Source organism: Gavia stellata, chromosome 14 (assembly GCF_030936135.1).
Source record: "Gavia stellata isolate bGavSte3 chromosome 14, bGavSte3.hap2, whole genome shotgun sequence".
In the NCBI taxonomy this organism is placed as follows: domain Eukaryota; kingdom Metazoa; phylum Chordata; class Aves; order Gaviiformes; family Gaviidae; genus Gavia; species Gavia stellata.
The window spans coordinates 17,405,349-17,432,613 of NC_082607.1; positions in this window are offsets into that span (position 1 = coordinate 17,405,349).

Here is a 27,265-nt window from a genome sequence, read left to right on the forward strand (position 1 = left end):
CCCCAAGCATTTTAGACCCAGTTTTATCCTGCTGGATTCATCCTACCCACCAGCTTTCTTAATGAGGCTGGAGCAGAGCCCATTGCCTGAGGGAGCGGCCAGGTGCTCCTCTGGCATGGCCAGTGTCCTTGAGCTGGAGGGAAAGGGCCAGAACACATTGTACTTTGCTGGCACGTGTGATGATCAGCTGCAATTTGACACTGAGATTCGACTGTATTACTTGAACTGGAGAAATGCACAGATCAGCCTGTATGTAGGAGGAGTCCTCTAGCTACAAAAGCCCCTTAAAAAGAAGCCACAAGTTCCTGCCCTAAAGTGGAGGAACAAAATAGACCTGGAGATGCCAAGTAACACAAAAAAATGGTAAGGATTCAGTTTCTGCCCTCAAATATGAGAACTGGCAATCCAAATTGAAGCTCCTGTATAGGTTATTCTGCTTTTATCCCAGATCTTTCATTCATTTTTATTAGTTTAGAACAAAAGTATAAGGAGTAAGAGTTTAAATGGCAAACAAAAATTAGCGAGCCTTAAAGTCCTACCTTCCAAATCTGGGAAGTCTAAGTGATATCGAAAACACTTCAGATATAAAGTCTTACAGTCAGAACATTGATTTACATGAGAGTTAGATATGTAAATACCTTTGGAAATCTGGATTGAAGAAATTGTAACTTTTGGAGCTGGGATTTAGTATCCCAGGTTGCTTTGAGTTTTTTTGCAAATGTTCCAATCAGTCCTGACATGCTAGAAAGATTTTTTTTTTTTCTTTTTTTTTTGGCCGGGACTTGATTTTAAAATACTAATTAATTATCAAATATTGTAATAAATAACCATAATGATAAAATCATATTACTATTCAGGCTGGCCCTTGTGACCTCCAAAGTATGCCTGAACTTTTGAATACAGCGTGTTTTTTTTCCAATAATACTCAAACTTTACTTAATGCTAATTTATTCCCCTAGACTGTTTGACTTTAACATCTCAGCTGATTGATTGTCAGTTCAAGTCTACACATTACACAGGCCTTTTTTTTTCCCGGTGAAACTGAAGCTGGAAGTCACATCACAACTTAGTGTTCTTCAAGTAGGTGCTTTAAAAGATGGTTTCTGAGCCGGGGCAACCCATAAATCCCACAATTTATTACATTCATTAGTATCTAGATAAAGGTTATTAGGCAATCAATCAGGGCCATGTCTCATTACCCTTTAGTAGTTGGGATGTTTTTGAGGTTTTCATTAGGGAGTCAAGTTATTTTCTTTCCTGCTGCTGAGCAAAGAACTCCTCCAAGTGGATATTGTCTAAACTGGAGTATTGAAACATTAGGACCAGACCACGTGAAAAATGGTGATGACTCAGGCACTTTTTTAGCCCTCCTCAAAAGAATACAAAGAAGGAGATGTTCTTTCCAGATGGAGAAGTGGATGAGTCATGTAAAGGGCAGCTAATATGCAAGGACTGTGGGAGAGGACATGACATGGCAGACAGAGGTAGTAGCTAACAATGCAGCTTTGGCTGTGAAGAGAAACCAGAATGTGAAGGTTTCTGGTGTGGTCTTTTATCTCACTTTTAGCTGTGAGCTTGCGAAAGCAACAGCAAGGTACTGTCAGGCCATTTCTGCAGTAGACCGTAGGAGAATGGATTCAGTTTGGATCAGCAGTCACAGGACTGGGGGGCAAATTCTCTGCCCAGTGGAGCTGCGTTCATGTAAGCAGGCAGGGAATTAGCCTCTGGATGCTAATCTGGTGCTCCAGCCTTTTTCATTCTTCAACCTGGGGCTGGAAATCTTATGTCAATTGCTTTTCTCAAAGCGTTTCAGCATTCAGTCCCTGTTTATCTGGACTCTTCAAGTACAGAGGCAAGAAAAGTCACCAAGATTTAAAAAAGATAATAATTGAATTGATATAAATGTCAGGAGAGGTTCTACCCCAGCTGAAGGAAAAAAAGTTCGAGAGGATCCTATATATATTGAAACCAATTGAAACCAATTTACTCTGCTATCCCATATTATTAATGATACTTTAATCAATATTAATGCTCAAGATAGGTGTTCATAAGAGCTCTTTGCTATATGTCAGCAACCACATTCGTTTTGCCCCTGTATGTATGTATTGTGCCTAGGGATGACTAATGACTGCATGAGCTGCATGACATTTACAGCCTAAACTCTAAGTGTGTGTGAAACTAGACTACTAATGGGTTTAGGTCCTAGCTCAAATTTACTGGCATTTTTGCCAAAGATCTCACTGAAACTCAGTCTCTATTTTACGTTGGGCTTGGCCTCCCGAACAGTGATTTTAAAGTACACGTAACCCATTTCTGTCCTACTCAAGCTTCTTTCAATTTTATGTTAGGATTTTGTAAGTGTGACTCTTAGTGTAAAACTAAGCTGTTTTCATTGTGCATCTCGGTCTCTAAAGCTCTTTTCATGAGGTTGATGATAGTTGAGGAGGGGAAGTTTCTTATTCTCACTGCTCCATCCTGAGCTGTGGAGTGGTGTGTGCTGTTGTCCTGCAGCACTGTGGGAGCTGGGAAGAGCAGCTCCACTTCTGGTTTACAGGGATTCGGTCTTCATGGGGTTTTATCAAGAGTTGTGAATCTGGTCCAGGCAATGATATTTTTATCATTTTTTCCCAGTGGAAGTTGTGCTTTACTGTCAGACAATGCAAGCATGATAGGAGGGTAATTGCCTAATGCTCTTTGGGAGAGGTTTGGGGAGCAGGAAAGTCTGGGACTGATGACTATTGTATGATCCACTTTGCATAATGGAGGCACAAAGCTATAATCAGCACTAGACAAAGCAATGCCGTGTAATTGGTCAGTGTGATTTTGAACAATGCAAAGATTGACTGAAATTACTGACTTATATTTTTGATGACGAAATTAGTGAATTTTGATATAACTGCCACTTGAAAATTGTCATTCAAATTTGCACAGCTGACAGGATTATGCCAGAGAAGAATACCAAGATATGCTGTGATATAAAGGTTAATAAGTGAGGACTCACATGTGTAACAAATCTTAGAGTAGATCATGGATACGTGATTTTGAATTTCTTCCCAAAAAGTGTTTCTACTGAAATTTATTGAGATGTCTATTCCAGAGAAGAATCAGGAAACCTGCTCTTTAGTATTCCTGTGTGTCACCAAAGTAACTGGGAAATGAACTTCCATACACTATTTTTAACTGGGATGTGCTCAGTTTGCTGTTGTGTCAAAGGACCTGTTGTAAATTAAATTAGAAGCTGCTTGAATGCTTAGCAAGTTCTTTGCTACATCACTAGGAGAACAGCATGCCAAAATGACTGAAAGTTAATATCATGTTCTCTGACAAAAGTCTGGTGATGTATAGCTCACAGAATGAATTTCCATTGTCAGTAAAACTTTAAAAACATTTGCATATATCAAACTCACAATTCTGAAATCCCGTAACATTCTTTCAATATACGCCATGGATCCTAGAAGCAAAGTGACAGCTATATATCTATCTAGTGGATTGTTCGTTATCAGCTGAAGGCAGGGGTATAATATCATTGCGCATTTACTACTGTGAATGCCAGTACAAAGAGAAATAAAGATGGAAAAATGGATAATACTGTTCAGAGATTCTAATTTTGCTTTGGTGACAACATCCAATGTAAGATTTAAAAGTTTTCAGAGATGCAGGAATCTCTCTTTGCAATTCCTTACTAGCTCAAAAATAGTGACCCCAGTAGCTTTCATATATTTCTTGATTAGGTCAAACCAAATAAATGCATGGTACTTTGACATTACAAAGAAAAGCTATAAAAACATAGTCGGACCAAAATTGGCTCAGAAATAAAATTCCCTACACATGAATACTTAAGAAACTTTCGAACTAACCAGGAGTTTCTTCTGTATGTCCAGCAATGCATCATTTTACCAGGATGCCTCCCCTCCAAACCCCCTGCCAGGCCACACATTTGCATGGACCACACGACCTGACCACATCCTGGCAGGATCTTTCCTTGGGACCCCGGGGGTCTGAGTGGTGAGCCTTCTCTAGAGCTTTTGGTTACTCTTGCTGCTGTCCAAGAGCACTGGCTCATGTCAGCACTCTCTAGAGCTGCTTTGAAAAGCAGCAAATAACAGGATCAGTGAAAGAAACAGCAGCTGGCATGAGCGTCTGAGGACTCTTTGGAAGGAAATGTGACCTGTTGGGTTGTATGCACAATATATGCTTGTGTCTGTTGGTCACAGCATTGCTGTTGACCAACAGATAGAATCTATTTCATCTTCAATTAGCAAAGTGGCATACTCAGCAGTTCTAAATTGTCTCAGTGCTCTGCTTATCTACAATCCTGGATGACTAAGCCCTTTGGGGAAAGGAAAGCACTGAGCGCATCTCTGGTGCTTTGTAACAATAATGCTGTTGTATCCCCTGGGGGAGCCCCACTGATTTCTGAAGGGCTTCTGAGACATTCCTCTTGATTGACTTCCACTCTGTAGTCAATAACAGGAGCAGCTGGATAACGGGGATGGTCTCAGAAGTGATGAATCCACACACGCAAAGGAGAGAACAGACTAGGCAGGCACTAATCCCATTTCAAGTTTAGATAGTCACAGTCCCCACAGCTTGCTTGTAGCCTTTGCCAGTATTCTTATCATTGCTTTCTGTGCTGAGAGTCGGAAAGCTACTCCTTCAGATACGGTGGTTGTCATATCTTGTGTGATTCATGCCTCCTACAAAGAATTTCAAGTGAAGCAGAAGATAGGAGCCCAAGTTTTACTTAAATGGTTTACTATTAAGTATTTTAAAGGGAAAGAATAGCAGACTCCACTTCTTAGCAACATGTTTCTGCTGCAGTGTTTGGCAGTGTATTCACCTCATTCCTTTGGGGATAACTTTTTTACTGCTGTGGGTGACTGACTGTGAATCTGTGTTTAAACATGCAAGTTCATCCAGAACTATAGCTGCTTTATTGGTAGATGCAGTTCTTCGTGGCACACCACAGCTCTCGCACACTGGCTCTGGCATCCGAGGCTCTGGGATGATGCTTGTCTTTTGACTGTATTCTTTACAGTGGCCAAGCAGAGAGATATGAGGTACAAGGGACAATACTCCAGCTCAACATCCCATCCTCCCCTTACCACCACCCTGCTCACACAGCAGGAAGTTTTCTGTTGCTGTTAAGAAGGAATATTTGTGCTTGCCTCCAGCATGAGCGTAGCTAAGGCTAAAGTGTGTGTTGCTGCTATTTGGACTGGTTGTCTTGGGGTTGTTTTATTTCGAGCTAAATCTCCTTTTTTTTTTTTTTAGTGCTGTTCAGCATGTTCTGTGGCGACGAAGTCACTGTGTCTCATGTCAACAAGCATATTCACTCCTGGCACAGTCCTTGGAGCTTAGAGTAAAGGGACAGAACTAAATTAAAGCAGAATGTGGAGCTTTGCATGGGCTGGCACAGGACAGGACACCTAGAGGAGGTGTATTTTTCACAGAATCACTAAGGTTGGAAAAGACCTGTAAGATCATCAAGTCCAACCATGAACTAACACCACCATGCCCACTAAACCATGTCCCGAAGTGCCACATCTACATGTTTTCTGAACACCTCCAGTGATGGCGACTCCACCACCTCCCTAGGCAGCCTGTTCCAGTGTTTCACCACTCAGTAAAGAAATTTTTCCTAATGTCCAGCTTGAACCTCCCCTGGCACAACTTGAGGCCATTTCCTCTTGTCCTGTCGTTAGTAATTTTTTGTGAAAGCAAGCAGTTTACCATATGAAGGCTTCAGTTTTACAACTGCAGGTAAATGGAGGTGCATTTGTTCGTTGGGCACAGGCCTTATGGCACCTGTGAATTATGCAGAAAAATGTTTAAGTGACATTAATGTCTTCCATTTGCCAGTCTACTAGCAAGAAATGGTGGAAAGGAGCTAGGAAAGGGAGAGTGGCTTTTCAAGAGTGAGTTCCTAACTACAAAGCAGCAAAGTTTTCTCGTTGATGCCCTTAGACATTCATTGATGCTGATGATCAGACTTTGGGTGTAAGCACGTTGTGTTTGGGTCCTGGTATTATACATTTCATTGTTTCTGCCAATTTCTACTAGACCGTCAATATTTTAAGATACCTTTTCCAAGGCTTGTAAACAGTGCATTAGTACTGTATCCTCATTGTATAAGGACTGATCTTTTCTATGTAACTTAGCTCGTTACCTTTTACAATGTCTCCAGTAAATATATAGTGCTTGTATTTAGAGGAATGTAATGTAAATCCTCAGCAGTAGTAAGTTCTTTTTGGAGGACAGCTGCATTTTTCATTGTATGTTTTTATATTTCAGCCTTTGATTACATTTCAACGTGCAGCAGTAACCCAGTAAGTCTTTGTGTTTGTCATTTGCAGCAGTGGCTGGCATCAGTGAACTTCAGTGAAGTAGGTTTTCATGTATTGCTTAATTGGGTTAAACCAAATAAATGCATGGTACTTTGGCATTACAAGGAAAAGCCATAAAAATAGAAATATAATGCAAGTACATCTTGGCATGTTTTTTTGTCTTTCTCACTTAAAAGCCTTTGCGCATAAGAATTGAGAATAAAAATATTTACATTCACAAAAATGAAAATTGCTCGACAAGAGCTAGTGCATAGCTAGCAGAGTGCATCCAACAGCACTGCAGGTGGAGGCAGCTGCTGCAGAGTGTCATGAGGTGCTGAAGATTTGTCTTAGCCTGATGTCAGTTAATTGATAAATTCCACATATTCATTTTTTACTGCTGATGCTCTATCAAACCAATAAAATAGATCTACAAGAATGTCTTCAGCTGGAGGTCTGTTTCCATCCTGAGTGCGCTGTTGGAATCAGAATGTATTTCCCTCTTTACTTTAGATAGATCTCTTATTATAAAATACTGTCAGAGAAGTAGAATTGCCACCCACCGAAACCAACATAAGTCATGTGCAAGTGAGAATATAAATGGATTTAGAGCTGTAGATAAGAGCTTTACTCTATTTGCTACACTCAGGCACCATTGCTGGTCTTCAGGATGGGATACAGCTGTATCTTGGCAGAGCAGGTTACCTGGTGAATATCTCCTTTTAGCTGTGCACAGTAGGCAAACATGTACCTGCTTGTTGATATAGTGAACCCTGATATGTTACTAAGTCCTCAGGAGTGAACTGATTTAAAGGTCTGATCCCTCCTTACAAAGAGAAGGCAAAGACCCACAAGTGGCAGCTGCCTTGAGAGCATTCATGAGCATTATATTATCTTTTATCATATTTTGCATAAATATTGACTCTTTAGAGGAAAAGCTATTTGCTGCAGTACACATACTGTAAATTCACTGTACATTTCCTCCTCAGCTGCTGTTCTGGCATATGTGTTGTACTGCCTCCTGAAAGATGCTGCCTGCAACTATGAAGGGCCAAATGAAGAAAGTGTGTGAATGGCACAACTCCAATGAGTAACCCGTGCTATAGCCTAATCAGCCAGGGTTGTTTCCTGATTGTTCTGAATTCTTGGTTCAAGTCTCCGAATGTAGCTAAAAATACTCTTAGAAGCTCCTAGTCTCCCAGCTACAGTGTTCCCAGACATTATGTGACCTCCACTGTCAACTAGTGCAACACTTGCTATGAGGGGTGACTGATCTCAGTTGTTGTCTTGAATTTATTTAGCGTTTGGACATGGCAGTGGCTGTGTTTCACATAGCTTTCTCACAATACCTTCATAATGTACAAAGAAGAAATTGTCTTTCTCAGTGCATAATGAGGCAAGTAGGAGTATGTAGTTTGTTTGCTCGCTGAAATTTTGGTGGTCCATTGGTTACCATGGTGATGGCAGTATGATACTTAGAATTTGATACCACACACAGGAAGAGGGTCCCTGCTTTAAGCAAGGACTAGACAGTACTGGTGCATGTGAGAGACTGTGTGTGGGCAAGATTCTTAATAGGATATTGTGCCTGGGGACTTAAAATTCACATTCATCAAGACATTTGTCATTCCTTTAACTCATTAAATGAAAAGATTCCACTTGGGTTGAAAAGTTTGTAGGATTTCTTTTAATTATTTTGGCAAGCTTCATAAATTAAGCTGTCTAAATGCACTGCAGATTTCTCTCCATCACTAATAGTTTTCTGCATGCTTCACATGGGAAGGATTGTTTGCATTTAGTTATTGTTCCACGTTTCTACTTTAAGCAGAATTCTAGAGGGTTTTTCCCCAATCTCTGTAGTATTACTGCTGCTGAAAATTTGAATCACTGTTTGAATCACTGTTCTTTGAGACCATTGGAAATATATGCATTTGGGTGATAAATTTGTTTTTCACACATGCAGCAAATATCATATGGAAGAAATTATTCTAAGGGACAGAAGGCTGAGAGCTGCAGGATTCAAAGTAATTTTCCACTGAACAATAAGGATTGGTAGCTCACAGGGGTGGATCAAGCTGGAATTTTAAATCTTCACCCTTTGATATTTCAGGGTGAAATTTGGACTTAGGAATATCTGAATCAGACACCCAAATGTAGATTTTTGACTCTGGATGGGAAACAATAGAAGAATTGATCCAATTTACTGGTCTGGATATATTGTGATAAAATATTTGCAAAATTTCTGCGAACATGAATTCAGACACTGATTTTCCTTCTTTAGGAACAACCAAAATACACTTTCTCATGGGCATATTCAAGCTTTCAAAATGCTTCTAGAGAACTTGTAACAGCTGTGTAGTATTGGGTCACTTTGCACAGCCATAATCCAGTTGTGTTATTGCAATAGGCCTCTCACAAGGGTTAGTTAGGCTGTTCAGGCAACTTAAGTACTCTGTATTGCCATTTAACTTTCACTTACAATTGTGATTCCCCTACCTTACAGTTTTCCTTTAGTGTAGAATACAATGAAATAGACTGTAGATCTGATACTCCTGGTTTGGGAAGCATGAAGCACCAGGAAGCATCTCAGTGCTCTTACAGATGTTTTGCTTTACTGCACACCGCATTGTTTGTCTGGAACCTCAGATGACTGCCTGCAGTCATTCATTCTCTTTGGACCTTTGGAATTTCACTCAGCCATAGCCTCAGATTCTGGCTGGAGGAAATGGAAGGCTTTCTTATATTTTTTAAGGATTTTATTCATAATTTTACAGTATTTAACTGCTGACTCTTCTACCACTGGGAACTGTGGTGCTTTCCATTCAGTTCAGAAGTCATTTTACGTAGCGTGGCTGCAACCTTTTCTTCTGCTCCTCTAATAAATATTATATGCCTGATATTTGAGCCTTCCATCTCTCAGTCACCAGGATCCTTCTGATAGCAGAGCCTGAGGTCCTATTAGATGAAAAAACAACTGTGCTGACATCTAGGCATATGAAATGCCTGTTCACCATGAAGTGTCTTAAAAATGACCACAGCATCCTGGCTAGGAACAATTTCAGTAGCTCAACTGATCGTGCAAAAGCTCCATGCGGTTGGCAATGCAACATCTTGTCTACTGAATAACACAGCCTACTTTCATATTAATGCTGCAGGATGTATAGTAACTCTTTGTGATGCAGAAAGAATCAAATTCAAGGTACTGCTCAAGATATACATAGTACCTCTGGGAACTTAGCTGAGCCAACACCACCCTAAGTGCTAGTATTTATTTTTCTATGACCATTAATAATTTGTTTATTCTTAATATTATATCCTAAATACATAAATCCTTAATATATTCCTAACATACAAAGCAATACTGGTATTGCTTTTTCCTTGTATTTTAATTCCATGTTTATAGAAAAAGGAGGAAGAATGAAAACTGCATATGGAATTTACTTGGAACTGCCTGTCTGGCTCTGCGATCAGGCTTAAAAACTTAATATGCTCAAAATATCACCCAAATTTCTCATATGTTTAAGGCTGAATAACTGTTTCCCTCCCCAAACTGCTTTCTCTTTTGATCTCATAAGAAAAAACCCTCAGCCTTTTCCGTATCTCTATAAATTTCCTGTTCATAATGCATGTCAGGAGGCTGCATTTTTACATTTGGAGACTCTGAAATGATCTGTCTAGTAGGTTCAAGATATAGAGCCAAGCAATGGAAATTGTAGCCCCACATTTAAGAGTTTTGAAGGCCTTTGAAAATGCACAGTCTAAAAAAGAAATAGACTTTCCCCTTAAACACTGCAGGCCCTGCCCTTATTCAACACAATTATTATTTATAAAGATTCATAACTTTTCTCTTTTCAGATACATTATGTCAGAGGCATCAAGAAATTAGTCTTAATCTGTGCAGAATTTAGACAAACTAGGAAGATAATGGGAAAAGGGTGAAAGATGGTATGAAAGAATTTCTTGGTGCAGGGTTTAATTGGGTCTTAAACTATCACTGGTCTATAGAGGAGGCAGAGGCCCAGGGGGGAGCAGAGGAGCAAAGAGCTGAGAAATGAAGCGAGTGGTTGACTGTGAGCTGAAAAAAGGAGAGAAGAAGAGAGAAGATGCCAGACTTAGACAAACTGGAATGCTATTCCAGGTTTAGTGGGTGGAGTGAAAGAAGCCCAATGACAAGGAGCTGAAAAGCATTCCTATAACATTTCTGCAGTGTGCATATCTCCTTTGCTCCCTGTTTCATCGATAGACGCACATATATTATAAAACTGTGTGTGGGAGCACCACATGGTGGTTTCCTGTATCTTTTAAAAAATCCGTATGAAACATTTCATGATTTACCACCTGTCAGCTTCTCTAGATTTTTTTGCCTTTACTTTTTCACTTGTTGAAGACAAATGTTTTCTGTCATTTTTTGCTAGCTCTCTCTGCCCGCCTCCAGCCTTCTCCCAGCAGCTGCAGTAAATCGTTATGGCCCCGGGTAACGCTTACTGCCTGCCGGTGACAGAAATCTCCCCGCCTGCCTACAGACCACACTTGCTCTGCGTGGTGCTCAGCAGTGGAATAGGGATGGGAGTGACAGAAAGCTTGGCTTTTTGGTGCTTGGGAGAACAATCTGTGAAGAAGAATGTGGGTATGAGAAAAGGGGAGGTAGGAAGCGTCTGCTGTTTCTCAGGCTTGAGAGACTTGAGGGATGGTTCAGTCTGCACAGAGAAAACTTTCCATGACACCTAGATGGAAAAGATCTCTCCTGAGCAGAATTCAGAATCTGTGCCTTAACTGGTTTTTATTCCCCAATCATACGTTAAACAGGATTCTGGAAAATAACGAACACATATGATGAGACACAACAGCAACAGCAGGAAATGGTCTTCTCTAGAGGTGGTGAGAGAGAGGCTGAGTGTAGGAAACAGGGATTTCAAGGTGATGGAAATAGTATGAGAATCTGGATAGATTCAGATGGGCTCTTACACATAGCTCAGGACTGCTGCTTCCAAATTATTTTCTTTATTTTGTACAGCAGTTCTCCCATTTACAAGAAAAAAGACAATATATAAATCTGTCAGACTAGAAGATACCATAATAAATCTAACACATGCATGGCGTATTTACAGCTTTATACATGCCATTGTTGATGGATCTGGACAAGCAGCATGCTAATTGCTGTTCTCCAGAGGGGTTGGGAGGAGAAGAATCATTAAAGAAAAGCTCCTTGGCATAATAAGATTGTGATTGTATTTTCCAGCCTTTTTCTATGTGTCCATGGAGGATGGGGTGGGCTACCTAATTTAAAAAAAATCATGTATTTTGTAGTACATTTCCTTAATATTATTACGTGAGAACTGTTTTCAAGAAGAAAAAGGATGAATAAGGCAGGTATCAGCCCTGACAAGGACAAGCAACATTGGAATTAAAATGCAAAATGGATTATGTTTATTTGGAATTTTCCCTGTCATCTAATAGAGGTTCTTTAATTTGTTTATCTCTCCCTAAAATTGCCTATTGAATTTAATTAAGTGCACCATGGATTTATGAGTCAAGGCAATATGAAGAATTTTTTTTTTAAAGCAAGCTTATTTGTTCCTCAGATGAGTTTTCTCAAAGATGTTGTAATTATATGCCTGGACTACTGCTGGCACAGCAGAAAGTTCATTCAAATACAGCAATTGCAGATAGGCAAGGCACGTGTCATGGGCTCAATGAAATCTGTCAACCCCCACGGCCGCGCATCTACACCCATCTGTGTCAATTGCTTAAGAAATCATCGTTGATGATGCATCTTTAAATTACTCATCATAGTTGTAATACTTTTAAATACATACATGACATATCTCAAATCATATCTCCTATAATCCTGGCATGTTTACTTTGCATGCTTGTCTAGACTCTTCTACAATTCTCTTTATCTTTTTTTTCAAGAAGCATAAAAAAATATCTACTTGTCTAAATTTATGCTCATACAAATGGCTAGCATATCTGAGGACTCAGTGAAATTTTGTCCGTTAACAGTAACAAAAACAATCGAGTGATTACATTTACCACAATACTAGAGAGAGGAAAAATTAGTTTTTGACTGTTTCTCACTACAGCATTCCAGATAGGTGGTGCATTAATGTTAATGAGGTAGGTAATCATGGTTTGTCATTGATGGATCTATAATCGTTAATCCATGAAACTTTAGATTATTTCTGTAAATCAAGAGATAATAAGGGAACTGAGTAGCTCTATTTCATGTGTCTGGCTTACTTGAGAGAAGAGCTGTCATTCCTGTGAATAAGGGGCAGGTTATTCATGTTTTTTATGCCTGTACATATTGTTCTCAAATATTCTATATATACCTATAATTGAACGAGCAGAGTCTGACCAAATTGCACCAAATTCAATGGAAAGCCCGTGATTAAATCAAATGAAGTGAGAGGAAGCACAGCCTTGCGTTTGGGGCTTCTTTGTTCCTCCAATGACTGTAACACATTGAAATAATTACTAATTGATGGGTTCTGAACCTTAGAGTAATGTGGCTACAAATTATATATAAAAGGATGGTTTACTATGCCCATGATAAAGTTGTTCCTTTGAGTTTGCATTTATAAAATGTTTAATAGGATGTTTTTAATACATATACGCAGGGATTAAAAAAACCATAAATAATGAAAAATGCTTTTTTATTGTAACAAGTATAAAACTTTCAGTGAAATGATGAAATTCTGGTCCAAATTGAGCCCATGGCAGCATTCCCATTGCCTTCAAATGGTCTGGAGTTTCAAGTGCAGTAAGTTATTTATCAGCTAGAAATATTAGGTTTTCAAACTGGTGCCACACCATATTGTGGGTTAGGGATCAGTCTGAAGAGGTGCTGTGTTAGCCTGGACTTCAATTTTGGCCACTATTTGTATTAAAGCTGTGTGAAAATTTCATGAAATCTGTGAAATTTGAGGTTGATTTATTTTGGTTCAGTAAAATAGGGTAGAAGTAAAAGAAGGAATTTAAGACAATTTGAGGAAGCCAAGGTTGTTTGAGATTTTGGTGAGAAACCATGAGATACATAATGACTTTGATCAAAATGTGACAAACTTCATGGTTTCAGCTGAATTTCCTCTTCCAATCTGAGATTCATTAAAACTCTAAGTATAACTGAGAAAGGACAGCTGTTAGCTGATACTGAATGAAATTTTGCCTAAAATTTTTCAAGCCAATCCATCTCCATCCAGTAAATCACATGCTATTGCTACTATGGCTGCTTGTTAATAACAGTTCTTACTGTTGTTTTGCTTTCTTTTTAGTAACAAAAGTGGTGAGAAGATCAGGAATGACATTGTTTCAGAAAGGCATGAAAACTTGTGGATATGATACAGGCATATGTGAGAGAAAGAAATGGGACATGGTAAGTAAATCAAGAACCAATATCTTCTATTCCTCCTAAGAAAAAGAGGAAATACATATTAATCTTTAATTTAGGTCAAAGGATTAGTCATGAAGTAAATGTTTGTAAGGGAAAGGAAAAAATTCACAATTGCAACATATTAATCATAAACTTTTAAAAATTAAGATTACAGTTTTCTCTGTCTTTGTGGTCTTGCTTGTTAAATTACTGGTCGCGGTCATGAATTTAATATATTTTAAAAAATATGAAAACAATCATGCAAAGCCTATAAGCCTTCAGACCTATGTTCTGTTGTATTAGCCATGGGAATTCTTGTCTTCTACAGGAGAATTTTTTTTCCAATGAACTAGTTTAAAAAGTATTAGATGCTTTCTATGACTTCTGTTTGCAGCTTCATAGATTATAAAAGCAGAAGAGAGGAATGTGATTGTCCAGTCTGACCTTCTGTGTACCATAGGTTACAGTATTAATTTCTGTTTGCAGTAGAACATGTCTTCTAGGAAATGGGGATATAAAGATATTAAATATCCTTTGGTCAACTGCTCCCAAGCTTATCTAATCTCACCGTGAACAATGCTTTTGGTCTGATTTTGTCTGGTCTCAATCTCTAGCCATTAGAATCTATTCTGTCTTTACCTGCGAGACTGAGGTGCCTCGTTAATCACATTATTACCATAAACTTTACTGTAGAACAGAATGGTTTTATTTTTCCTTGAGTCTATGTGACTACAAGTTTCTTCTGAATTGCCTTGGAGAGACATTTGAGAAATAGAATATTGGTAACTGGGGAGCTGACTATCATCACATCCGTTGAGTCGGGAAGGCTGGCCAACAGTACTGCAGGTCTTTTTTCAAACTGTAAGCAAGGTAGCATAATGACCTACTTTAAACATGCTTCTCAGGTGGTAAAAAAAAGTTGGTCTTAAATGTCTTTTCTATATCTGTCCATATCTAAATGTATATATGAGCTATATGCCTAATACGGCATTTCTGTGCGGTCGTATCTTTTAGACCGTGCATAGAGACTGTCAGAAAAATAATTTTCAAGCTTTAATTCTTTTATGACAATTGTTTGACAAATGAGTGTCTGAGTTTCAAGGGGAGGCTGCATGCTTGATGGGGATGAAGGCAAAGACATTTGCACAGTCATGTCACGTGTGAGCCTCAATAAGTTTTTCTCTCCAGGTCCCCGAGTGTGAGATCCCTGGAAGTCCTAGTACAAGCTGGAGCTCTCCAGACCCTTGATTCAAGTCTGCAGTGGGAATTTTTAGGCTCAGGCTCCTGCAGCGGAACAGATCACATCTGGTCAGGGTAGCCAGGGCTGGGGATGCCATGCAGGCCATGAATGAAGGAGACTAAAGTAATTAGTGCCCTTGGGGATGGAGATACACTGAGTAACAGGGCTGTCCTTAGAGTGTTTGAGCCATGAAACTTCATCAGTTTAACTGTAATTTCAGCCACAGCTGTTGGAGTCCTAAGAAGCATATTGTGTTTCAGAATCAACATATGCTGGCATTTCCAAAATGAATTTCTCCTCTTCCCCAAGATTTCCACTTTATGGGAATCCTGAAATAACAGATATTCCTCTCTGTTGTTATCTCTGTGTCCTGAAGAGTTTTGATCACTGTTGCTGCAGTTCTCTGTACCTTCTCTGGTCTTTGGTACTTTCCAAGATGGGGAAATCAAATTTCATGCAGCAGCAGGCTCACTATGGAGTTATAAAATGGCATAATGGTGCTTTCTTTTTCATTCTCTCTTCCCTTCTAATAATTCCTAACATTTTATTTGCCTTTTTAAGTGCTTCTGAGTACCAAGCTGATGTTTTCATGGTACTATCTGTTATAACTTTAAGATAGCTTTCCTGAAAGTTAATAGCTAATTTAGACTCAGTCACTGAATATGTATAGTTAAGGTTAGTTTTCCACATGTGTTACTTTACATTTATTTACAGTGAATTTTGTCTGTAAGTTTATTGCCTAATCATTCTGTTTCATGAAGTTCCTATGCAAGTCTTTGCAGTTTGCTTGCCTTTTTACTACCCTGAATAATTTGTCACCAGTAGCAAATGTTGCTATCCCTGCCACCCCTTTTCCAGATCATTTATGAAAACACTAAATAGCACAAGCCTCAGGGCAGAGGCTTCATTTGAATTCTTACTATTTATTCCTACTTTAGTTTCCTATCCTTTTAATCTGTTATTAATCCTAAGAAGACATTCCCATGGCATTTTATGAACCTTTGGTTAAGAAATCCTGCTGAAAACCTTTAGGAAATTCAAGTACAGCATATAAACTGTCTTGTCCTTGCCCTACAGAGAACTCTGACAAGTTTCAGTGGCATGACTTACCTGTATGAGAACTGAGTTGACTCTTTTTTATTATAACAGGTTTGTTCCTGTATCTACTGTTCCCTTTGCTCATTGTTCTATGATTTGGTTGGGTGCAGATATACTTGCTGTAATTCTCTAGATCCCCTAAAAATTAATTATAGAAAACTGGGCACCTGTTGGCTCATATTTACCACCTTCCACTCATCTGATGCAAATGATATTTTAAGTGATCAGTACAGCAGTTCAGGACTTTCATATTTAAGATTTACAATGCTCCTCTGTGTCCTGTAATGTGTTATTATTCCTTTTAGCAGTTTTTTTTTTTTATGCCCCCTTCTCCTAACACATTAATTTAAGATAAATCCTCTCGTATATCCCCAAAGGTTGTTGAGTCTAAGTGGCTGCGCATATCCCAGCTACAGTAATTTATTAGCTTTTCTTCTACAATATTATCCCCCTTGAATGTTCCCTTTGTACCTCTGTTGTCACTTGGTCCTGCAGAAAGACTGATAGCCTACATGCTTCGGCTATCCTTTAAGGATTTAAGGAGAACTGTTAGTTTTAGTGTCGTCTTCAAGATGTTTCTCAACAAAAGATCACAAGATCTTTTTTTTTCTCCTTTTTTCATTTTTTTAATTTTAATATATAGCTTGCTAGATATTATGTTCTCTCCTGTTTTCCTTCTTGGAGACATTTGCACTGTTTGAAGCATATCTTCCTGCTTCTGATAGCTGCTGTTATTGAACCATACTGGCCTTTTTGAGCTATTAAAGCTTTTTTCATATGTTGTGTGTTTTAGCTGATGTCATTATACAATCTGTGACCTTCAGAAATATAAGGTTTTGGCTGCTGTTTCTTATATAGATCCCTTTTTGAAACTAAGCACAGGTACAAAAGATTTTTCATTTCTCTTATGAGATGTTATATTTGACTACATTATGGGACTCTTCTGTAACACCAGGCCTTTGAAAGCAATTCCTGAATGAGGTCACTGACACCATTCAGTATGTAGTCAAGAGTTAGGTTTTTTCTTTTGGTCCCTAACAAGTTTCTCCAAAATGCAAATCTTTGTGTTATCTAAGAATTTTGTCTCAGTATCACCTACATTGACACCTATCCAGTTTATGTGAGCATGGTTGAAATCTTCCATTATTGTTATGGTTTTTGTCCTTAAAGATGCTCTTCACAGTCATTGTCACCTTTCTGGTACATCAGTAATATAGACTTAATACTGTCCTTTTGTTACTGAGGACTGGAATTGCAATCCATAGTGATTCTGTTCCTTGTTGATATATTTTGTTTATTTATCAAATTTCATTCTGAACTTTCTTTAGTAAACAGCCTGTATATATTTGTTCTGGTTGTTTATTTTTAGGCTCAAATTTAGGACTTTTTTACAACTTTTACTTGATGCTTCCTACTTTTATTTTCTTGATTTTTGTCCTATGCTTTGTTGGAGGATACAGAGCTGTTCTAACTTTCCTCCAGGGAGAATTGTTATCCTAAACTGTATGTTCTACTCCTATCAGCTTTCTCTGCTTTTTTTTGGCTCAGAAACATTCCCGTAGAACCATTTTAAGTGCCAACACTGAAATAAATTTCCTTGAGAGTTAATGCCATATTCATCTCTGGACATACTAGACAAACATCTGTCAGGAGTGATATAGAGTCATTTGAACATGCTTTGAGGCAAGGACATGGACTTTATGACCTGCAGCCATCCCTTCTAGTCCTATCATTTCTTTTAAATTGATAACTGGGTAAACAGATGCAACTTCTGTAATCGTAACAAAGTACCAGATCCATATCTTTTTTTTTCTGTAGTTGGAGATTGGAGCTCCTCAGAGATAAAGGTAATGGATATTCTATTGAAGTACTGGAGAGGTAGGGATTCTGATGTATGCTAACTTTTTATTACTATTAGGATTGAAGTAAAGAAAGGTCTTTTCTTCTCCCCAAATTCCTTATAATATTGCCAGATGTAACTTCAGCAAAGCAGGCAATCAGTATTTGATTTTAAGAAATGTAGTGTTCTTTTATTGGTGATGACAGTATGTTCCCAGTCCTTTAAAATATCCTGCCTTTAGTTAAATTACTTCCTATGACGTGATGCAACTTGGCAAAATCCTTTCAACCATGTTAGTATGGTCAACTGACTTGAAAAACACAGAAGGAAAAACTCACACACTAAATATAGCTGCAATGAAGAGCTGAAAAATAGATTTTTTCCCATTTGTTGGTAAAAATGTGCACCACTGACCAGCGTACCTCTAGTTATTGCAGTTGTTAGGTAACTATGCAGCCTAGGTTAAATTGAGTACTTATGAATCCTAATGTAATACCCTTCTGCCTAAACATTACTGTCTGTGAAAACAGTTTGGCTTTCACTCTGTGTTTGTCTAAAATAGCACAAGGGGCAGTCATGCCATACTTTATTCCACTTGCATTCGACACGACGCTTGCTAAGTATAGGTGGATATCATATTGTATAAAAAGTAGCATAATGGCATGTGACTGTATTTTCAATGAGGGAGGCAGTATGTGACTGTACTGTCAATGAGACTGCTGCCTCACACTTTGTTATGCAGTCCTGCTTTCATGAAATCAAAATCTGGATGAGTCATCGTATCCACTCAAATATTGTCATAGAGTATCTTCATTGCACAAAACAGTATTTAAGACTTCCTAATCACATTACAAATAATCTTGATAATTCCACATGGTGCTGATAGTGAGCAATAGACTTCAGGACATGTTTTCAAATTATCCGTTATATAAAGGCATAGACACTATATATATATATCTGTGAGGTACACAAAATCCCTGACCAGAAGCTGCAGAGGAATGTAGATGAAAGCACTGACAGTGTTATTGAATTGTTAAATAGGAAAATTAACACAATGAATTTGACTTTAAATATGTCCTATTACAGCCAATTTAACATTTTCCTTGGTAATGTCAAACTAGTTTCACTAGTTTAATCTACTTTAGTGTCCCCGATAAAACTTGAAGGTGCAAGTCACAAGGATATAGAGATAAGGTTATAGGCTTTTGAATTTGAAATACAGAAAAGATTTAGAAGGTATGTTGGAGATGTTAACAAAAAATGGGGGAGTGGAAGAAAGATGAAAATAATAACAGAAACACAATATTGAATGACTGAAAAAAAAATTTAGTGTTTGAAAAATTAATGCACATGGGAAAAATAAACTGAGCTACAGATACACAACAGCAGACTCTAAATCCCCTATTATTGTTCAGGGAAGAAATCTTGGAGTAATTGTGGACATCTCTCTAAAGAATTAGTCCATTTCTTAGCAATAAAATGGAACTTGAAGCATTATTAGTAAAGGAAATGAGAACAAAGCTGAGAACATTGTTACACCATCATATATACCCCATTTGCCCATGCGTTGAATACACAGTTCGGTCTCTGCCCTCTCAGTGAGGATATGCCCAGCGTTGGAAACGCATGGAGAAGGGTAACATGGATGGTCAAGGACGGTCAAAAGCACTAAAAGGTTTCTCAGAGCGGAGATACCAAATAGACTGGGATTCATCTGTCTAGAAAGGGAGATGATTGAGGGAAAATATGATAGGTATCTATAAAATCACAAATAATGTGAAGATGGCAGATCAATAACAAACAATTATTGTTTCCCATAACAGAAAACTGGAAGTTCCTTAAGCTGTTAGGCAGAAGATTTAAACAAATGAAAATGTGTACTTTTTGTACATACTCCATTGCAAAATTCATTATTACTGGAAGATTTTGAGGACAAAACTTTAAATAGGTGTAAAAAAGAATTAGGTAGCTTACTAGAGAATAGACACAGTAATGGCAATTAAACATGATTGCTTGGATACAGCCACTGTTTGGCTCAGGAAAACCTAAATTGTTGATATCTGGGAGCTAGGAGTATATGCACCAGTGGAAGTATCACTCCTTTTTGTTATATATTCCTTCCTTTCTGGTCACAGCTGGAGACAGTTAAGTATAAGAGTCTAAGACAAAACTAACATTTGCTCAGAGCTAGTACTGAAGTTCCAATGTTCTCACCTGGAAAACTAGCATGCAATAACCAAAGATGGTTATAAGATTTTTATGTGCCATTGAATAACTCGGAATCCCTGGTGTTTATGGATCTAAACCAGAGATGTTATGAGCTAGGTGGGAAATCTGGTGCCTGGGAATTCTGGACGTCTGGCCATCACCATCATCTGTGTTCATTTCCAGTACATGGATATGAAATGGTTACACCATCTCTGGTCTTCTTTCCATTCCTACCACTAATGTGCCCCATTCCTCTGTTTTTGTCTTGGATTGTAAGCTATTTGCAGGAAAAAAAAGAACAAACCCAAAAGAACAAAATACTCTTCTGTGAATATTGCCTGATCTTCAGCTGAAGCCTGAAGACGCCACTGTAGTAAAATTAGGTTGGTTGATGCAAAGCACTGCTGAGGAGGCACAGCTTCCGATGGATTTGCATCGTTAAGCTCACCTCCATCTCCTCTCCTAGGTCTGCAGCCTCCCTGTCATACCCCCAGCTTGTCTGCATGGGTCGGTGGCAGCGTGTCAAGTGATGTGCCAGCCGCCTGGCTAGCCACACGTATGCAGCAATACGCTGGGTCTTTCTCTGCTTTTAGCTATAGCTTTTGATGAAATATGCAGAAATTTGTATGTCTAAGACCTTTAGCCTTCTGTCAAATTGGCTGAAATTGTTCAACAGGTTCAAAATGTGTTTGAGGGAAAATAGCAAACTGACAGATGGCCAGGCAACACAACCACATATGCCTCATTTCTTGAAGAACCAGGTTAAAAATACATCATTATAATAGACTTCAAGAAGAAAGGCAAAGAGTGACAGGAAAAGAATAGGTTAGAAAGTCAAGAATTGACTATTTGATATACACCTCTGTCTCTGCTTGGTCCTTCAACTTCATCAGGAAATGCCTCCTGTTTTTACATGTCTTTTGGAGCTGCACATTTTCACTGAATTGGTTGATTCCTTCCCTTAGCTCTGACACGTCGAATCTTTCTGTCTTGCTCTGATAGACTATACCATGTTGGGATTCATCACTAGTAACTGTCACTAGGGAACGGGTGAAATTAGAAGTTACTTACAGTATATAGCTATAAGTAACTTACAGTATATAGTGGTATAGTATATAGCTATTAGCTTTAGGTGTAAATAGTGGGTTGAAGGTTTCCCTGTAGAAAGCTAAAAAGTGAGGGGAGTTGTGTATCGTTTAAATTCCCTTTTATGAGGCAGTTTTCTGTTAAATTAGTGTTCTTGAAAATGAAAGATTAATCGCAGAGGTTACAGCTATGTAATGTTGGCTGATGTTTTGCAAGCTTCCAGGTGCAAGCGTGCCAAATCATTCTGCTTTTTAAAAGCCTGCTTAGTGGAAAATCCTAGACCATTTAAAAAAGAATTTCCTAACCATTCTCAAGGAGTGACTTTTACTGTGCTAAATGTTCTTTGAAATTAGTGGGAGTTTTCTGTAACTGAGAATGTGCAGAATCACTTCTGAATGTTCTAGAGATGGTATGTGGATAAATAGATCAAAATAATTTCGCACGGCTATTTTTCACTTTGAAATGGATTCCATGCCCACTCTGTGAAGTCGGCACATGAACACGGTGCGTCACATGTTTTTCACTCTTCCACTTCTCTCAATTGTGTGGTCATCTCAAGATGGACAAAGTATTTTCTCTTCCTCTGCTTTTCTCTGTTACACAGCGGCTACAGCTGTCGTCATATTTTAGTTGAAGGAGAGCAACAGTCTAAATGTTTCTGTTTGCTTTGCTGCATTGGTTTTATTTGTGAGACTGAATTTTTGTGAAAAGCTGTCTGCTTATATTGGAGGGTTGTAACTGCCCTTGTGCGGGTAAAGATACATATTAAAAATGGAAGTCAGGAAGAATTCTTCTGCTAACAAGAAAAACATTATTACCTTACACCCATTTGGAGATGTGGTAATAATATCCGTAGATTTTTAGTAGCAGCAGGTTAATTAAAACAATCACCCCTCCCTTTTTAATCTTAGGAAACTGCTTCATCCCATGAGATAAAGTATTATGAAATGTGTTAACTACAGCACTTCAGGATGACAACGTTCTGCACACAGTAGAAATAAGCAAAAGCTTTCTCAGTTCTCTGTCATTCACAGTGCTAGTAAATAGATTAAGCAAAAGGAAAACTCCATGTCTGATGTTTTAATTATCCTATACTGTAAAAGTATATAATATGTAGATTTAGTCCTAGTTTCCTTTAGTATGGCTCCTAGTTCCTATGGCTCCATAACCAAGGAAGCTAATTGCTAATTACTAATAAAGGGCTAATTATGTGAGAAGGGAAGCCATGGTTGTTGGAGTGGGAGACGGACCCGGAGTAACGATGGAATCTCAATATGAGTATAGTCGTTCTCCCCTTTATTCAAGCTTACAGAGTATATATAGACAGATGCCAAGAACACGTGTCCGCAACAGTTGTATAATTGGCTTACAGCCTCTGTTCACGCGCCAAGGCGGCGAGTGTGATTGGTACAGTGCTCTTGTGCACGCACAAGAGCACTTCTCTTCGTGGATGTAGCTCCTTCTTCTTGCTTACCATTCCACTGTCTCTTATCACAACAGGCTTTCAAGGACAGTTAATGGTTTCCTCTGAGCCTTCCCTCTCATCAGAGACTGGGTTGCTCATGGGAATCAGATCGTGTCCCTTGTTACTAAGCCATTCCTCCACACATGGTAAAGTATATACATGCCCAGGGTTTACACACACACAAAGAGAGTAATGTTGCTCTGTCACAAGATATTACTGTAAAAATAAGGAAGTGGCTTTTGCTGAGTTCCCTGAAGCAGACAAAATATTGTTCTCTGGCAAAGTCTGCCAATGGAGACTAGCAGATGCTACCTTAAAAGATGGAAGTAAGGTAGGTCTAATTAAACATTTGTGCTTTTAATCTCAGTCATTGCATTTGACAAAAATTTTCGTACGATCCCTTTAAAAGTTGCAATATTTTTATTTACTGTGTTAAATTTTCTAAAGCTGCTTTAGTACAAGATATTTGAAAGAAATTTAATGAACGAGCCTCTCCAGAGCACTGGAAGATGCCATTGCAATCACTCTTCTTACCCAGGTTTGCCTCATAACTCATTGTGTTACGGTTAGTGCTACTCCACTGTCATAGCGGAGTCTGCCAGCACAATAACTTCAGTGTACTGATTTCATCAAACTGGTGTATTTGAGGCAGATCCTTCCTCAAGTGAATCTGTCTGGCTGTTACCTTCCAGTCCTCCTGCCCACCTCCAAGAGCTGGCTCACTGGAGCTTTCACCCATAACGCTGTAATCTGTTACCATGTGACTGCTTACATATTATATTTTAGATGTTTTGATTGTGTTTAGATTTAGATATAGGTGTTGTGTAATATTTGATATAGCTGATAGATTTTTAGATTTGTTCCCTTTATTATCCGAGGTTTCAAGGATTCTGTTAAAAACAAACTCTCAAATCCTTGGCAATACTGATGGAATAACAATGTCTTTGAGTCTGCCAGACTAGTGTTCAGTGATAGCCTTCATCGTCTGGGAAGTTGTACCTTTAAGATGCCCAAATGAGTCAGTTATGTTTTGCAGATGCTCCCATTGCACCGTATTGACCAGCTGGTTAGAGGGAGGCAGATTGCCCTCTCAGTTGTCTTGTATTTTTGAGTATTGTGTCCTGCAATTTAACACACAGAATCTGATCCTGATCACCATCCCATTAGCTTCTTGCTAGCTTTCTGTGAAGAGGTTTCAATGAATTCAGTTTCTGATGTGAATCTAGTTAGGCTGCTAGTGCTGCCAACTCCAAATTTAGAGATAATGAATGATGTTCAGAAAAGGTTCGTTCTTCTTTCAGGGCACTGTTCATGAGAAATGATCTTTCACTCATGAATCTGTTTCCCTTCCCAATAAGCAATATGCAAAGTTTGGTATCCAAGTAGATTTTTCACTGTGGTTCTCAATGAATTGTTCGAATTCTCTAAGGCACTAATTTCAAGACGTTGGATAAGATATTTTTTAATGAATTAGGCAAGTGAACTTATTGCACTACAGAAGAGTTGTAATAAAATATGTTTTGATTTTCAGAGGGGTTTCGGATGGGATTTGCAAGACATTTGCATATATGGCATGGTTTTGCCTGTATATTGCAAGATAATTCACACAGTTTGAGATAATTTCTACAAGATCTTCTTTGGATCCATCATACAGTATTGCTATTTATAAAGCTACTGTGAAGGAAATCAGATGTTTATGATATTAATTGAAATATATTAAAGTGTGTAATAGAAGGATAGCAAATCCAGCATATACTAGATCATATATGTTAGTAATACTCTACTGCAAAACACTGAGAGAATAATAGTAGTTAAAGAGAATCAAAGAATCTCTATATGTTTTTTCTTCCTCTTGATGTTTAATGAAAGCAACATTAATATCGAGCTTTATGCTGGTACTATTTAACTTTTAACTTAGTGAGTTCATATTTCTGCATTAATTACATAGTTCAATTCAAGGGGCAACTATTACATACACTAATAACTTAGGCATCCACTTCACTTAGAGCTGAACATCAAAAAATGTCGTATTGTAGGATTATATCCACTATCTACAGACCTCTTTGATATCGTCATCTTCTGAAAACAAAGGCTAGTCAGCTAAATTGACTCTTTTATTCCTCCCTGGGGGAACTCAACAAAGAAGAGAATTAGGACTGTTAGCATTTAGCCTATGAAGCCTTTAATAAAGTATTTTGAGTTCCTGAGAAATTTCAGTGTGGCAAATATGATTCAGACAGGGGGTTAATTGTCTAGAGGTGGAATTAATGTAGTACTGTGTTGTGTCAGCAGCAGGTAAGAATGCTGCCATCAGGTGTGGAGTAGCTGTGAGTAACTGGGATTGTGCAGCAGGTCAGCAGATGCTGTAACAGATACTGATTTATCAATACTCAGAAGAGGGCATTAAAAAATTTATTAAATTTGGGAGTTTAGGAATTTTAAGGGTGCGATGCCTTGTCACAGCTTATACATTAGATTGCGGTCACACACATTAGCTGTGCATTTGAGTTGTATATGCTGATTTCAGTGCGCACCCTACAATGGGTGAGCCTTGGCTGTTGACAAAAGTCTTAACAAATGTGGATTTGACTGCTAGAATCCTACAGGTTGGTGGTTCAACAACCCAGATGTGACTCTGAAGATGTTCGAAGAATAAAATTGTAAGGAACAGAGGGGCATAGTAATAAAATAGAGTATTTTGAAATTGTCTTCTAGAATGATTATACAGGGTGAAACCAGACATATTTTAGATTAGCAATCAATGCACACTAAGTTTATTCCCGTTGCACTTTTTAGGCTCTGCCTAGAACTTGTAGTACCTGGCCAATAAAGCGTGTCTGAGCAAACGGAAAGTTGAAATGTGTTTGACTTACCTGTGGAGGGTTTTTTTAGGTATCTCTTTACTGATAAATAGATGCATGACACAAAATAAAGGAGAGTGTTTGTAAGGGATTTCATTAAGGTCAAGTTATGAGAGCATTACTGTTCTTGAACAATGCCTAAATTTATGGCCACCCTACAACCTAGGGCTGGAGCTTATAGATATCACACCAGCTACATCTGGGAGGCAGGAGACTGATGGGTTAGGGAGGGAGAAAAGAAGAGGTAGAAAAAACTTATCAGGTAAACATTTTTGGTTTTGACAGGAAGCTGATTGTGGCTGAATTTGTTAAAGATTTGGAGAGGCATTGCATGAACAACAAGAATGCCTATATTTTTGGTCTAGGTGAAATCAGAAATGAACATAAAGAGGTATATAATTCTGCTTTTGATTAATGCTAGCCTATCATAGAAGCATATATCTGTGGGCCAGATAAAGTTACCTATGTGTCTCATTGTATTCATGGGTGTCTACCTTGTCCCATTTATTAGGCAGTGCTGTATTCTTCCATTGCTCAGTTTTTCTGACCATCAGGGAGAATGTTTGAAACACCATCATCTTTTCTTCTTTTTGCTTCAGGCTGTTAGCACGGGTACCACAGATGCCAAGAAAAATAGCATATTCATAGACAGCACTTTGTATCAACAGGCTTGAGGGGAAACAAGCTGCTGGAGGCAGAAAGCAAGCTCTAGTTGAGAATATTTTTTTAATAAGAAAGAACAGTACTTGCCTTTAATAGCTATTATGGAATAGCTGAACAGTTTTGCCAGAAAGGTCTCCAGAACCATGTGCTAATGCTCTTCTTTCACATCACTCGTAAGTACCAGGTTTTCTGTACATTTCTTTCCTAAATAGGTACAATGTGGAAGCGTAACTTTGTTCTTAGTAGAGAGAGAGACTTGGAGAGTTTTACTTAAGCTCAAAGTTCAGCCCCTGTGGGAATGTGGAGAAAACTCTGTGCTTTCTTAATAAAATACCACAAGAGTTGAAATCCAAATTTCTGATAAAATGAGGACACACTGAAAATACTGTGAAACCACTAGAATGGCACAAATGTAATAGGGGAGAGAGTTTACTCTGGAGCTTCTCATCTTCCCAACAAATTCATTATAATAATACATTATTCAGTCTTGCTTTACTGGTTAAACACAAAACACTAATTTATGTATAATAGAAGACAGAGATTTTGTCCTTTCTAGTAAGTGCAATCATTCATTTGGAATGATGGGTTGTATGGATCCCCACGTTGTACAACATTGGGTTATTTATTTGTTTTACAATAACAACATATAAAAGAAAAAAATATTTTTCTGAATGATGTTTGCATAGCCGAAGTTTCTTTTGGCCTCTTCAGAAGTCTCAGGCTCTTCTACCTGGGCATCACAGTTCTAACCTCCAAACGTGATGTGCAAAATCTGGGTTCTTAGTTTCCTCCAGAGACTTAACAACTGCAGAGCAAAGCATACCCAATTCATAAAATCTTTTGCTGTTTTGCAATCACGTATGCTTCGGGAAAGCAGCATTTGATGAGGGCATAGTTTCAAATTTGACTTTGTATTCACTTGGTTTTGGTGTTCCTGTCACACTCCTATTGATAATTGACTGTAAGGAGTAACTTAATTTCCTCCCTCAACCTAGGGCTCTCTGTTTAGCCTCTCTGTATTTAGCAGAGGTCTGTTAATCCATGCTATTGACTCAGAAGTCCATCAGTATAGCAGCAGTAAAGACAACTTTCTTTGGTTTTGGTCT